At 46.3% G+C, this 12,512-nt stretch overlaps 1 long non-coding RNA gene across 1 annotated transcript; it reads right to left on the bottom strand.

Moving 5' to 3' along the window:
- Nucleotides 1-254: 254 nt before the first annotated feature.
- LOC120519536 lies at nucleotides 255-10,141 on the bottom strand. Its single transcript, XR_005631568.1, has 3 exons — nucleotides 9,868-10,141; nucleotides 2,259-2,385; nucleotides 255-1,564 (listed from the first exon to the last, which is right to left on the bottom strand). It is a non-coding gene; the product is annotated as an uncharacterized LOC120519536 (long non-coding RNA).
- Nucleotides 10,142-12,512: the final 2,371 nt, after the last annotated feature.

Here is a 12,512-nt window from a genome sequence, read left to right as displayed (position 1 = left end):
GTGATGCGTCATCTATGGGAACGACGCATACATTGCATTTTATTACTACAAATGTTGGCAAAGCGCCATCTGTTGGAATGACTGAGACATAAAGGACCAGTCAGAACATGCAAACTCCACGTAGAGAGGATGTGGGAAGTGAACCCGGGTCTCGTAACTGAAGGGCATCAACGCTACCCACTGAGCCACCATGCCACCCAAGAAAACTCCAACACCTCAAAAATAAACAAAAAAATCCAAATTTAAATCAATATGATTCTGTTGTATTATTTGAAATTGCCATTGGTCCATGCAGCAATGGTTATATTATATTATATTATATTATATTATATCATATTATCCATCCAGCTGTTCACTTAGTGATCCTGTCTGCTCCAGAACAGGACCAGCATTAAGCCTCAGACAAGACACGTCCACCGCCTGGCGCGCACACACACGCACACACACACACCTACGGGGACTCACTTTGCCTCAGTTTATAGTCGCCAGTTGAAATGATTGGCACACTTCAGTTGTTCCAGTTTGGACCGGGACAGACCAGTTGCCAGTCATAAAGGCCGCTTGCAGGTAACCATTCCGACAAGGAGCTCATGGACTTGTTAGGGTGGCCCCCACGCAGCCGACTCTGCATCTTTATAGCGCCTTACTTGCCCCAGGCGGTTTCTGTTACACATCCTTTTCAAGGAGAGGAGTGTCGGCATGGCCCCAGATTTTTCAAAGCCAGCTGAGAACAGAGAGATGTTTCCTCAAGGACGTGGAGCCTCGGGGAACTTCATTTGTGTTTTTCCTTCTGGCCGTTGAGTTTGCTGGTGACTATTTTACTTTCGTTGCGCTGATGGCTTCACGTCTGTAGCAGCTGATTGACAACTGGGCTCATCGGCTTATTCTGCTGCTTACCCACTGGCCGCTTAAGCGCAGACCAATAGGACGACAAAATTCCAAAAGGTCACTTCAGAAGGATACCCTGCACATCAGATATGTCCTCCACAACTAAAGGATGTGCTGCTTGGTATTTGTCACTCAACAAATGGAAGGCACAACTGGGGAATTGGCCAGAGGTTGCTTTGGGCATAGTAGGCAGGATCCAAGTTGGCAAACCCTGAGCAGGGACACCATTGGGACGAGTGGGTCCAAATCCTTCAAGAAGGGAGGCCTCAGCCTGTTATCAGTAAAAACAGCCATTTGGTTTTAGGCCTCCCAGTGATGTTCTGGCCCCAGCTGTGTGGTGGCTCTGCCTGCTGAGACCCCCTGAAGATGCCCGGCTGCCATGTTCTCCAAGTCTCCAATTCTTTGACCTCAACTGTCACATCAAATTCTTTCCTCACCAGTGATGTACGAGTTCAAGAAAAGGGCACCCCAGTCACCACAGCAGCACTGGGGGAGAAGAGCAGGTGGACACTGGGAAGTGAATCGATTGGAGTGCAGCCGGGCGTGAGCGTCCACGATTCAGCAGCAGAGAGCCTCCATCGGGATAAATTCCTCTTCTGTGTTCGCCTTTGTGCCCACCGTACACCATTAATACATGCTGGCCTCCACGTGCTCAAGAATCATTCAAAGCGGCAGCCTGCAGACAGAGGGACCACAAGTCACAAATCACTCAGGTGGGCATTGGAACACCCCCACCAAAAGCCACTAGATGCTCAATGTGTGTGGGCACACGCGTCTGTCATGTAATTCAGTTACTCAACCAATTCAGGGGTGGTGACAAGGGATTCTATCCACCTGGTATCAGAGGCCGTTGTGCCAATGGAAGACAGCCTGCGAAAGTGACCGAAGTGGCCAATAATAACACTGTGTAGTGTGCCCACCCATTTAAACACACAAGGGCCACCACGGGCCCCTATTCACAAATGTGCCCCTCACAGAATGAAACGAAGGGCACACACGCGCGCGCACACACACACTAACAGACACACACACTCACATACACAAGTACCAGATCACCCCGCTCTCGCGCACACACAGTGAAAGTCACACACGCGCGCGCACGCGCATTCCTTCTCGAGGCTCAGGGTTGCGCAGATGAACGCGCGCTCCCTCATTTGTACGCAAACAGCAGCCTGACCTCACCTGTTCACGTGCGCGCACGCGCCACCCGACACATCGCCCAATAAGTCATTTCTCGAGCAGACCCTTTGATCCAAGGTAACTTTCAAATCGCCCTGATCGCGTGCGGCGTCCTATCGGCTTTGACACCAAAGAGCCGAAGGAGCCGCCCGATGGCGCAGCCCCGCATGCGTAAATCCTGAAAGGTTTACCATTAATCCTGGAAGAGAAATCTCCTGATCCCGCTAGCGGGGGCCTTCAAGGTCCTCCTCGACACGGTGGGACGCTTTGTCTGACTGCCGGGACGCCGGCGCCTCCTGAATGTCCCCGCATCCTCATCTGTAAGTGAAGCCAAAGGTTAAAAACTGAAAAAGCTTCGTTCAATAAAATGAGACAGACACGCTCACTGGTCGAATTGAGCACACCAGAGACCCCCGTTCTGAACTTCGCCCACCTTTATTGCTTTTCTCTCTCAACCTCCGTCACCCGTACCCCCCAAGTCCTTTCCTCGTCTCGTGGTATCCTAAAGTATCTTTTGTACGCGCTGTTTATGTTTGATAGATAAAAAGTGACAACATTCTCAGAAGGCGACATTGTGCCCTTCAGCTTCACCTCAGCTCCAAGTCACTGTCGAGTCGTGACATTTTGGCACAGGGGGACTTAGAGAGGGGGCTGAGACTCCGGCTATTAGATGGCAGTTGATTGTTTGATTTTGCTCCGCCCACATTATACACCCAGACATATGGCTTTGGTTTAGCTCCTCCCAAAGCGCATCAGTGGGGGTAGAAGTGCTGATTTAGCTCCACCCATATTTATGTGGCAGACTGTCATAAACTGTCATAATGGGTCTTGGGGCTGAGGATTTGACTTTTTGTCCACCCATATAGTGGCAATGGGGACAGATGGATTGAGTAAATGTCATTGAGACAAAAGGAGATGATTTAGCTCCTCCCATATAGCAGCAGGTGTTGGTTTAGCCCCGCCCATATTATACAGATTAATTTGTTCTGTTCTTCCCAAATTACCACAGTCTGTGTGTTGATTTTGCTAAAGATCTGCCCATGTTACTCCAGTGGGACTAAAGGGTGCAGTTTAGCTCCTCCCTAAGTGGCATAGATCAGGCACAGGTGTTTATCTAGCCCTGCCCATATTTAATGCATCGGGACAGATCATTAATTTTTGCTTGTCCAAAATTACGACAGTGGGGCACTGAGGTTTTGATGTTAGTCCACCCACATTGCTGCAGTGGGGTAATTTCATTTTGCCATGATGGACTTTTGTGTGCCTGTCATCTTTCAGTCCTGTGTAAGTTCAAAACAAGGAGTGCAAGGTGGACATACACCCTGTAGGGGGCGCCACAATGGGAAAATTAACAGCTGTAGTTGACCTGCTGAAGAAAAACACAAAAGCAAAAAAGTGTATGGGGAGAACACAAATTATATAGCGCCTTTCACATCCATCTATATGCCTCTGTCCATCTGTTATGTAGTGCCTTATCTATCTATCTATCTATCTATCTATCTATCTATCTATCTATCTATCTATCTATCTATCTATCTATCTATCTATCTATCTATCTATCTATCTATCAGAATGTTCCCTCCCCCATGATATTCACTGCCTGTATGGCTGCATTGCAGTGTGGAGCCCTGGCAGCTGCAGTTCATGCCATGCAATGCCACACTATGCCACGCTGTGGTCACACTCAAGTTAGGTCAACAGAGGAGATGAACTGATAAGTCATTACGGCCCTGCATTTGTAGCCAAGGTCCATGTCTATGTCTGTCTGTCTGTCTCTCTGTCTGTTGCTTATATAGTGCCTTTCACGTCAACCTGTCTACTCTTCTGTTATGTTACACACTTCGCTAATGAGCAGTAAAGAAGCCTGCTGACTGCTTTTCATTTTTTTGCTGATGGACCCACCATGTGCTACCTGAAAAGAGCCAAGCTGCGGGTTCCACTCACTTGACTGAATGCCTGAACATGAAGCCCGGAGTCGTTTCTCCATATGGTACCTTTTAAGATGTCAGACTCGTGACACGTTCTGACTTCTCATGCTGTTGAGGACTTGTGTGGCAGGCCATTTTGGGCACCATAGGTGTGGGTGAGTAGCTGCCCACCCTCATTCTTGGTCAGCTGCTGGTCACAACACAATACCTGATGACGGTATGGTTTCTTGGCCTGAAGGTATGTTGTTTTTTAAGATGGTGTGCCTGCTTAGAGGTGGTGATACACCCCACTTTCTGACCTGCTTTGCTGACACTAAACCAACTACTGGGCACTGCCAAAAGGCCACTTTAACTATGGCACTGCCTCCCACAGGTACCAGTTAAACTGGAGCCTACTTCAGCAGACGTGACCCGCTCTTGACGCTGAGGGTAAGCCAGGATCCTCTTGTTGAATGCCACTTTATCAGCACTCTGTGAGCCCATCTCCCTGGCACTGAGTTTTAGTGCTGACAGAACAGAGATGGAATTAATAAGAAGCCCCCCGCCCCCCCACCACCACACACCAAGCCCCCACACTGCTCAGGGCATCAAATTCATCTGCGAGCCTTATGACAGGACAGCGTCCCCCAGCCCAGACTGTAAATCATGGTGACCTTGTAACTCCATCCCGACGTCGATAGATCAGCAGTGCCAGTGACAGTGACTCGGCCGCGGACACGAGCCAATCAGCCTGGCTGCTCCTCCGCCTCTCCTTCTCCGGAGAGTTTGGGGAATTGGGGAGCCTCATAAATAAACTGGAAGGAGGACAAGACAGCAGCTGGGGACGGGCCGGGGAGCGCAGAGACAAACGTGGTGAGGCTGGAGCTGATGTGGCGTGGCGGAAAGCTGCTCACCGGGGAGCAATTAGCCAGATTTCAAAATTCAATTTCCTTCAAACCTCGATGCCTCCTGTTAACAGTTTTAAAAGTGACAAGAAAACGAAAAAAAAGAGACAAGAGGAAAGCAAAAAAATCTCTAATTAAGACGTAACGCGTCCTCGAGGGGCCGGTGGGTGGGGGTGACTTGGGACAGTCATCTGGTAGGTGGGGCACAGGTGACAGGGAGAGTGGGGCAATAAACAGTAAGTCCTGTTAAGGGCAAAGGCGCACACACGCATACTCACACACACACAGTACACATATTATATAGCGACCTGCACACATTATGAGTACGGACAAGGAGATCGGGGGGGGTCTATTGTTTATATAAAAGTAATGACATGACCCCCCCACTCGACCACAGTCACCTTAAAAGGGACAAAATATCTGAGAATGAGTGGAGAAAGAAAGAAAGGACGAAAGAGACAACAGGATGAGATAATGTAGGCAAATTCTATCTATCTATCTATCTATCTATCTATCTATCTATCTATCTATCTATCTATCTATCTATCATATAGCACCTTTCACTCTATCTATCTATCTATCTATCTATCTATCTATCTATCTATCTATCTATCTATCTATCTATCTATCTATCTATCTATCTATCATATAGTGCCTTTCACTCTATCTATCTATCTATCTATCTATCTATCTATCTATCTATCTATCTATCTATCTATCTATCATATAGTGCCTTTCACAGTGTTTCAGTACCTGTTGATTATATAGCGCTTTCAAATCTAAGTATCTCTCTATTTTATTCTGATCTTTATCTTTATGCTGGTGGTCCCCATTTAATAAGTGCGATTCCAACAAATTGCACTTTAGGGTGCTAAATAAAGAAGGAGCTCCGTCCTGTGGTGTGTTCTCATAATGAGTGACGCCTCCTTCTGGACACCCCAGGGCGTGTAGGAGGGAAACCGGAGGAGGCGGAGTAAGGTGCCCTCACTGGGCATCTTCTTGGCACTGTGGAAGGACAAACAGAGGCTCAGATTATTGTCTGTGCCCCCTCTTGAGCTGTGGTGAAAGTACACACCTCAGAAGAGCCGTGATGATGATCATGTGTGACAAGTGCCTTTCACATCTCTGTCACTAGCCCTGTCACACGTCACTTTGAATGGGTGTGCAGACCTCCATTAATGCCCGCCAGTGTCACTGGGTGCCCGCCAGCACTGGGCTCTTCAGGTTGAGCCCACACAGCACTTCCACCTGAATGGCAGACCTGCTGCTGCAGTCTCAAGCGTGCCCACAAATCCCCCATCTGTTTTTAATTAACTAATAAAAGCAATGGATCTAATCACTTAATTAAAGGCTTTTCAATAATGAATAACCCCGTAAAAACTCCTTATAAATGTTTAATGGCTATCTTAGCTGATCACGGGCACTTTTGAAATCTAATTAAACGTCACTGGCAGAAAGTCGCTGAGCAGCAGTTGAGCCTACGTGAGGCATCCGGCGAGCTGAGCACTCTTGGGGTCTCTCCAAGAGTTTTGAAGGGCTGGCTTGTCCCCCTAGTGTACTGGTGTAAGGCCCCCAAGTGGCACCACTAGCAGGTGGTCTGTTTAGGTGGGCACACTCCTCGATATGTGTTAGCAGCTGGCAAGTGTGACCTCCCCTGGATGGGTGCTTGGGGTGCCCCTGGAATTTTATTTTCCTTTGCCCTTTTTCTGCATGACAGTCTGATGCCTTCATCAGCATTTGTGTGAAACTGTGCCACTTGTGTCACCCTGCAGATGCCATGTGTGGAGGCCTCCAGCAGGAGGGTACATCTCTTTACATCTTAGATGTTGCAGAAGGTCAGCCTTGGGACTCTAAAAGGCTCCTGTTGGGACATCTTATCCCCTCTGTCACCGTCCCCCCTGTATTACAGAAGGGATGAAGGAGCACAGGAAGAAGTGCAGTCGCTGCTCCTTTACCCGGCGTCGCCCTCCTCGACAGCTCACATGGCGCTCCTTCAAAGTAAAACACAAGTAGTCCTGATAAATGAAGGCCATGCTATTCACGCTCGCACAAATTTAAAAAGAAAAAGGAGAGAAAGAAAATGCGGCGTAGTTGGAAAGAAAAATGAGCCCATTAGTGTGCATCTGTCAAAAAGCTATTGATTACTTAAAGATCAGGTTGGGAGTAATTTCTACTTAAATGATCTGTGATTTACTTTGACAAGTGACATGTAATTCAGGTCACCAAAAAATGGCTTTATTAATGGCAGGGATTGGGTTCTTTGTGTGCGGCTGGCAAGCAGCGATTAGTCTGCGGTGGCTTTTGTCTCGTCTGAGGTCAGGGAGAGACGGGTTACAAGGGACAGCCAGCAGGGGGCTTCAGGTGAGTCACACTGTCTCGTGAAAATCGCTTCATCTCCATCTGTCCAGCCTCGGAGCCTGAGTGGTCTCTATGGTGCACATCAAAATGGGGGCTTAGATACTAGTAGAGGAATCTATCTATCTATCTATCTATCTATCTATCTATCTATCTATCTATCTTATATAGCGCCTTTCATATCTATCTATCTATCTATCTATCTATCTATCTATCTATCTATCTATCTATCTATCTTATATAGCGCCTTTCATATCTATCTATCTATCTATCTATCTATCTTATATAGCGCCTTTCATATCTGTCTATCTATCTGAGGGAGGCTGGTATGCCACAGAGTCAAATCACCTCAGTTCTGGTGGTCTAAACTCAGGGGTCACCATATTTGTGTTTGTCCCTTAGGGGAGTGGCCTGATTGTAATTGACCCCCCAGTTCAGCCTAGGATTGTCTGTCTGACAACACCTTTCGGTAACAATGACAAAGGTTCCAAAATGCTGCCTGAACAGTCTATATAGTGCCTTTCAATACTGAAACACTGTCCCAAAGTCCTTTACAAGTACAGCTGTGTGTGCGATTTGCAGCAAGTTAATGGACTGTAAACCTGAGGGGGCTGCTGGCACTGCTTGGGGGGTTTCAAGTGAACTGTCAGGTACACGGCGCCTGTAGGTGGCGCTGCTAAGCTAATTCAGAGCATTCATCTAATGAAATACCCCATAGTATTACATCTCAAACACACGTGATGCATATCAGGTTCAACGGGGCCTGGAGCCTCACCCAGCGGCACTGGGCACAAGGCAGGGACCAATACTGTCACACGTCACCCACCCGGTGAGCCTGACACACACTTTGGGCTGTCGGAGGGACCAGAAAGCACACAGTGACGGACGACTGCATGCAAACTCCCCCCAAGGTGAAGCCAAGACTTCAAATCTGTGTGACCAGAATAAGGGGGCGTATGTTGGGGAGGGGCGCAGTTTGTTACTGAAATATGCAAATATGGCCACCACAGAAGAACTCTGCCAAATCAGGAAATCCAGACTCACCTTGGGGGGTTTGGGTGCAGGGGCTGTTTATTATGATGTATTATTACTGTCAGTGTTCAGAGAGTGACGATGATTGTGATGATAATATTAACAGTAATTATTTAATTAAGTGGATTTTTATTACTGAGTGTCTTCAAATAATTAATAACGACGATGGTGATAATATTAATAGTGATGATGAGGCATCACAAACATGATATAAGGGTGGTAGGCCCCTAAAAAGACCCCCCCCCAAAAACCTTGGAGCTTCACAGGCCTGCCTAAAGTAAAGAGAGGCCTCACCTCAGGCAGCCTGACTCAACTCCACAGGCAGACTTCAGCCTACTAAGGCCCCAAAATGGGCAACTGGATCTAAAAATTAAATAAAAAAGAATTTAAATGTCCCAAAATACACCAGAAACACAGCAAAGTGGTCAAAGCTCTGGCTGCTCAGACGCTCCCAAGTGTCAAAATCATCCAAAAATGGCCACTAGAGGAGGAAGTCCCATCAAAAACCCAGGCTTGTGATATTGCACGTAGGACGTTTGCAAATAAAAGATTAATTATTCCACACTCTGCAGAACCAAAAATGACGGCAATGGTGCCGTCAAAAAAACAAGGAAAGAGAAAAAACAAACAAAGTCGCAATCACAGAGCCAAAGGGCAGCAAAGAGGTTGGAAAATCCGGAAGAATAACACAAAGCACAAAACCGGGTCACAAATCCCAGGACACCCCACTCCCAGGCACACTGCAATGAACCGCAAGGGACTGCTGGATTCAGCCTACTTTATAGGGCTGGGGGTTGTCCATACAATGATGGACAGGTGGCCCCGCCTCCTGAGGGAACCACCCACAAAGCACATGGAGGCGGGAATTCAGGCCTTAGCCTTGTGGCTGGTTATTCACATCTGAGTCACTAGGGGGCGACACATCCTGACTGGGGCAGCTGGGACTGGAGTGACGTGACGGCTGTGACGATCCTCTAACTACTCACCTGGCTGTTTCCTTAAATACCAGCGGTGAGTGTCACTTCAAATATGAAACGAAACCTGCCGGTCCCCTCTGTCACCCACCTTTGTCACTTTAAATAGCAAATTAAACCAGCAGGTCCCCTTTGTCACCTGCTTTTGCCTGTCCTGACATTCCGTTCAGTCCCCTGTTTTACCCAGACAATGGCACCTGGATTGGTTTACTTTGACTGCCAGCCAAGGTGTTGCCAGGCCTTATCATCTATAAATGTGTGATTTTAATAAAAAGGCACAGAAACACCCTTGTGAGTTAATCGCTGTTGGTGGTCTCTTAAGCTCCATTCAGGACCAGTTGAAGCTCAGTGCTAAACTGGGCTGTGGGACAAACACAGGGAGAGCACAAGGAAGGGTGACCCATTGAAGATCAGCCCAAGACGAGTGAGTGACTGCCTGTGGGTGAACATCAGTGCCCCCCAGGGCTACGGACTAGGGTTTTAACCAGGACTGTTCCCTGTCTTGCTCTCAATCCCACCAGGATGCTCGTTATGTCCCTGTGACAAGTCTGGAAGGAGGGTGTTGAGGTTTGCATTGACAGAGAGATCGGCCTCCAGCTAAATGACGGACATTAAAGTTAAACTCACTGAAACACCATGCATGGTGCTGGCATGGCCACTGGCATTAAGGGTCCGGGTGGCCAAGCAGAAAGCAAAGCCCACATGGACTGTGGTACTGTCAGGGTGACCCGGAGGTGACAGCAGAAGTAGACAATAGAAGTTGACGACACCCGTCAGGCTGATGATGGCTCTTTGGGAAGAGCGCTGGGATCAGCAGCAGTGCCCTGCAACACGATGGAGGCCTGTCGACAAGAGAGGAGCGGGAGGGGAGAGAAAACGCAAAATTAATCAACAAAAAAGAAATAGAAAATGTCAGACTGTGAAGCGCGTCCTTCATTCTGCAGCAAAGGCCCAATCAAGAAGCCTCTGTGCTGCCGAAAGGCTTGTCTTGTGTACAGACATCCTCAGAAGGGACGATCAATCATACACTGTTCACTGAGCCCCGCGCTGCCTTTATTTATTTATTTCTGTCGCTGCACGATGGCGACACACGTGTGGAACACGCCGAGCGGCGCAGACAACTGAGGCCAGGAGTCATCTGTGTGGCGCCTGCCGGAGTCACGGGTGGCAAACCACGGCAGGAGAGCATGGAGGATGAGAGGGGAGACACGATGACACCCAGACGGACGTGGGAAGAGAAGCAAGGTGAGCTGTCTGTTATATAGCGCCTTTCACCCCATCTATCTATCTATCTATCTATCTATCTATCTTCTGTCTATCTATCTATCTATCTATCTATCATATAGCGGCCTTTCCTATCTATCTATCTATCTATCTATCTATCTATCTATCTATCTATCTATCTATCTATCTACAGTATCTATCTATCTATCTATCTATCCATCTATCTATCTATCTATCTATCTATCTATCTATCTATCTATCTATCTATCTATCTATCTATCTTCTATCTATCTATCTATCTATCTATCTATCTATCTATCTATCTATCTATCTATCTATCTATCTATCTATCTATTATATAGTGCCTTATCTATCTATCTATCTATCTATCTATCTATCTGGTGCAGACAATTGTAGAAAAGGGTGTAGTGATCGATGGCTCGTTCGTGCATCTATCTATCTATCTATCTATCTATCTATCTATCTATCTATCTATCTATCTATCTATCTATGACGATTTATACAGCTTAATGGTAATGTGCCTTTAAATAAGGGAGATGAGTTGCATATCTATCTATCTATCTATCTATACGATATCTATCTATCTATCTATCTATCTATCTATGAGGGAGACGAGGAGGCGGAGGGGAAATGTATCTATCTATCTATCTATGTGACATATAGTGCCTTTATCTCTTCAATACAAAGCCTAAGAAAAGAAAAGTCTCTTCTGTCTTGTTCACTCTTCTAGATCTATCTATCTATCTATCTATCTATCTTGATATATGCAGACTCAAGAGCTGGAGAAGGAGTTGTGCTTAGGAGAGCTCACTGATGCACTGAATGAATTGAATAATGGAAAAGTCCCAGGCATTGATGGCATTCCAGTGGAATTTTATAAAGACTTCTGGGATATTATTGGTCCTGATGTATTGGAGGTATTCCTCTACAGTATTAAAATGGTGTGTTACCTCAGAGTTGCCGAGGGCGGTAATAACACTACTGCCAAAAAAGGTGACCTACAAAATCTCAAAACTGGCGGCCTGTGTCCCTCCTTTGTGCTGATTACAAAATCCTGTCAAAGGCTCTAACAGATTGCGAACTGTTTTAGCTCAGGTGGTGCATCCTGATCAGAGCTATTGTGTCCCTCATAGAATGATTTTTAATAATATTTTCTTAATTCGAGATATTTTTGCAGTATCCAAACTCTTTAACTTTCCAATTGGTCTTATTTCTTTAGTGCATTTCTATCTATCTATCTATCTATCTATCTATCTATCTATCTATCTATCTATCTATCTATCATATATACGAAAGAACTGGGATGGAGTACTGCAGAAGGTGAAGGATCGGCTTGCTCGGTGGAGGTGGATTCTACCTCAGTTATCCTACAGAGGCAGGATGCTCATCATTAACAACCTCATAGCCTCAGGACTGTGGCATAAATGCATTTGTTTAGAGCCTCCTGCACAGCTGCTTCAAAATATTCAGGAAGTTTTAATCAACTTTTTTGGGATGGCCTGCATTGGCTTAGGAGAAGTGTCCTGTTTCAGCCACTGGATGAAGGTGGGCAAGGCATTATAGATGTGTTCGGGAGAGTTGCTGCATTTCGGCTACAGACTTTACAGAAATTGTTGTATCCTTCTGAGCATCAGCCGTGGATGGATTTGGCACAACGTTTTTTGACCACATTGAAAACCTGAAATTTGGAAAAACTCTGCTGCTGTGCCAGGTGAATAAATTTGATATGTCGGACATACCGGACTTTTATAAGAGTCTTTTAAGCCTGGCAGATGGTGACAATTAAAGGGGATGAGGACAGCCTGTCATTGTTCTGGGTTTTGGAAGAGCCCATTGTTAATAATGTGAAGTACAGTAGTTCAGTGGACTGTCTCAAACTTTCATTAATCATCTTAAACATGTGCATTTCTATCTATCTATCTATCTATCTATCTATCTATCTATCTATCTATCTATCTATCTATCTATCTATTATATAGTGCCTTTCATATCTTTCTATCTATCTATCTATCTATCTATCTATCTAT

The sequence above is a fragment of the Polypterus senegalus genome, unplaced genomic scaffold (assembly GCF_016835505.1).
Source record: "Polypterus senegalus isolate Bchr_013 unplaced genomic scaffold, ASM1683550v1 scaffold_1432, whole genome shotgun sequence".
Taxonomy (NCBI): domain Eukaryota; kingdom Metazoa; phylum Chordata; class Cladistia; order Polypteriformes; family Polypteridae; genus Polypterus; species Polypterus senegalus.
The sequence above is the reverse complement of the archived record's forward strand: the minus strand, read 5'-3'. Positions and strand labels throughout refer to the sequence as shown.